Raw genomic sequence first — 3,596 nt, 5'->3', positions numbered from 1 at the left:
TGTGGATTTCAAGTGACTCTCGAAATATGGTACCGAGTCCTCCAAATTTGTTCCTCAGTATAAAGACTATCTTGGCTATTGTTGGCTTTTTACATTTCCATATGAAATACAAACCAGCATTAAACCCACAGATAGATGCAATCCTAGGACTGAGTCTTCTAGCCAGTGAACATGGTATTTCTTGGAATTTATTTAGGTCTTTGATTTTTCTAAGCAATTCCTTATAGTTTTAAGGGCACACATCTTATATGCTTTATGGAACTTATTCTTAATGTTATATGTTCTTTTTTTTAAGTAAACAACATTTTTATTCATCTTAGATTTTAAGCTGCTTTTTGTTTCTGGAAGCTTTTAAGAAGAAAACCGAATTAGGTCCACTTGGATGTCCACTGATTTCTTTTTATGAAAACTGTATAATGCTGGCAAGTCATATCGAAGTTCTGCAATAATTTCTATCTTGATTTTCCATTCTGCAGCTTTCTTTTGAATATGTTCTCTAGTTGAGGATTTGTGTAATGAATATACTGCTGTTCTTGCCATTTCCAAAGCAGTCTTTACAAAAGCCATATCTGTCCCTTTATTATTTTTGGTTCCAAAGGGAGGATTCATAATTACTGTATCAAATGACTTGGACAATCTATTTGATAATGAGTACACATCACACTGAACCATATCAACATCTGTTAACTCAAATTCTTCCACATTCCTATTAAATATTTCCAGTACATCTTCTTCTATGTCAAATCCAACACACAACCCTGGTCCTAACATTGCAGTTCCAATGCTAAGTACTCCACAGCCACATCCTATATCTGCAACCACTTTATTTTCAATGCTATCATATGTGTTATGGATTGTATAGAGCATGCATGCTGCAATGTGCGGCCTGGTGGGAATATTGTTCTAGAAGTAACTTGGGCTTTTCCAATCCATCCACTTCTTGCAGGCGACTCTCTAGTTCCTTGAGCCTTAATTTCTTCATTGTTTTCTCTCTTTGCAGTGTGGGCTTGGGGCTTAACCGCACCAGGACTTGCAGGGAACTCTCCAACCCAGCTGTTATATATTCTTTAATACAACTGTAAGTAGAATTGTTTTTGAATTCTCATTTTCAAATTGTTGCTACCATACAGAAATACAAGTGAATTTTGTTTGTTGACCTTGTACCGTGCAACATTGCTCAATTAATTTATTAGTTCAATTCATTGTTGTATAGATTCCTTAAATTGCTCGGTGAATTCCTTAAATTGCAGTCAGTCATCTGTGAACAGTTTTCCTACTTTTCCATGACTTCATGACTTTTATTCATTTCCTCTCTTTATACTTATACTTTTACTTTCTTTTCCTATCTGGATGCTTTCTACCACTTTCTTCTTCTCTGGTCACCTTAAGGCCTGCAATATTATGTTGAATAAAATGTCCCGTGGCCAAGGATGACCTTTGAAATGCTCCTCCTATCTCTGTCTCGGGAATGCTGAGATTACTGGCCTATGCCATCAGGCCTGGCTCATTGATTGACTTTTTTTCTCCTATCTTTTTGTTGGTTTGTTTGTTTTGAGACAGGGTGTCCCTGTAGCCCCAGCTGGCTTGGAACTTGCTACATAGACCAGGCTGGCCTCCATCTCACTGAGAACCACCAGCGTCTGCCTTTTGAGTGCTGGGATTAAAGGCATGTATCACCACGCCAGGCCTCATTGACTGACTTAAGTAAAAGTGCCCTAGCACCTTTGGATAAATCTCTCTTGGTCATGTGTACCATCCCTTTTTATAGACTTCTGGATTTGATTTGCTAGTATTTTCCTAAGTTGTTTTTGTTGCTGTTGCTGCTATGTTCATGAAGGATGCTGGTCTGCAGTCTCCTTATGTTGCCCATGCTGGCTTCACAAGAGTCTGTAAGAGTGGCATCTCCCTCTTAAATACTGACAGAATTCACCAATAAAATCATTTGGGCTGGAGTTTTACTTGCCTGGAGATTCATTACAATGGATTCAGTTTCTTTACTAAGTATAAGGCTATTTAGATTTTTTATAATCTCATCTTGAATCAATTTTGGTAAATTGTTATACAGCAACTCACTATGTAGACCAGGCTGGCCTTGAACTCGGAGATTTCCCTGCCTCTGCTTCCTGAGTGCTGGGCTTAAAGGCGTGCACCACCATGCCCGGCAAAAGGAAGTGGTCTTAATTCTATGGTGGGGGGGGTAGTGTTCCCATTTAGGTCTGATAAATTATGCTTCATACCATTATAAAAGGCCTTGTATCAAACCATGACATTTCCATAGTCATTGCAGTTCTCTGAGCTTATTGTTTGCATGGTGTATTTTTCCACCCTGTGCTGGATAGCTTTACTTGTGAACTTGACACACCTGGGTAGAGGGAGCCACAACTGGTAAACTGCTCCCATTGGACTGGCCTTTGGCCAAGTTGGTGGGGCATTTTCTTAATTATTGAGTGATGTGGGAGGGTGCATCCTACTGTGGGAGGTGCCACCACTGAGCAGGTGGTCCTGTGTTGTATAAGAAAGCAGGTGGAGCAGGAGCCAGGGGAGCAAGCCAGTAGGCAGCGTTCCTCCACGGCCTGTGCTCCAGCTCGTGGAACTTTATGAACACCAAGTAAATGGCAAAGGGCAGAATGAAAAGGTAGATAGCATCTCTAAGACAAGGAGTTAAGTGCAACTGAAGGGTGTTAAGCAAGGGTAGAAAGGACCGGACAACATGTTTTCGAAGACCTCTCTGGTTCCTATCCACAAAGGGCAGGACAGTCAGGAAGTGATTCAAGTAAGACAAGGGATAGATAAGGAATGTAAAGGAGGGGACAAGCAGTGAATGGGACAGGCAAAGACTGAACTCAGGGGCTGGTGATGCAAAGGAAGAGGAAAAACATATCCAAAGTATTTGGTTTGAGCATCTGGCTTGAGAATGGCAGTACCATACAAATATGAGCAGAAAGACTTAGAGCTTACACAGTCTAGTGTGGGAGACGGATAGAAAAGTGATGTGTACGAAGGCAGGGAAGAAAGCTGGACAGGGACATAAGGAGCAGTGGAGGCTGCTAACAGTGGATGCATTATTCAGGAGAGACCAAAAGAAGAAAGTGCGGAGCGAAGAGCACGGTACGCACGAGAACCCAAAGGCAGGAATAAACCGGGTTGGAAAAGGAAAGGCGGCAGCTTGTATTGCTAAAGTGGAATGGGCCGGTGAAAGAGAAGAGGCCAGGACAGGACAGTCACACAAGGCCTTACCTAACCCTAACCCTAACCCTAACCCTAACCTAACCCTAACCCTAACCCTAACCCTAACCCTAACCCTAACCCTAACCCTAACCCTAACCCTAACCCTAACCCTAACCCTAACCCTAACCCTAACCCTAACCCTAACCCTAACCCTAACCCTAACCCTAACCCTAACCCTAACCCTAACCCTAACCCTAACCCTAACCCTAACCCTAACCCCTAACCCTAACCTTAACCTAACCCTAACCCTAACCCTAACCCTAACCCTAACCTAACCCTAACCCTAACCCTAACCCTAACCTAACCCTAACCCTAACCCTAACCCTAACCCTAACCCTAACCCTTACCGACCACATGGGTTTGGGTTT

At 42.2% G+C, this 3,596-nt stretch overlaps 1 pseudogene; it reads right to left on the bottom strand.

The window, feature by feature from the left end:
* Nucleotides 1–351: 351 nt before the first annotated feature.
* Nucleotides 352–982, bottom strand: LOC103748446 (annotated as a pseudogene).
* Between the last annotated feature and the right edge of the window lie 2,614 nt (nt 983–3,596).

This window comes from Nannospalax galili, unplaced genomic scaffold (genome assembly GCF_000622305.1).
Source record: "Nannospalax galili isolate Female #2095 unplaced genomic scaffold, S.galili_v1.0 scaffold1245, whole genome shotgun sequence".
Lineage (NCBI taxonomy): Eukaryota > Metazoa > Chordata > Mammalia > Rodentia > Spalacidae > Nannospalax > Nannospalax galili.
Note: the sequence above shows the minus strand (reverse complement) of the source record. Positions and strands in the feature narration are given on the sequence as shown.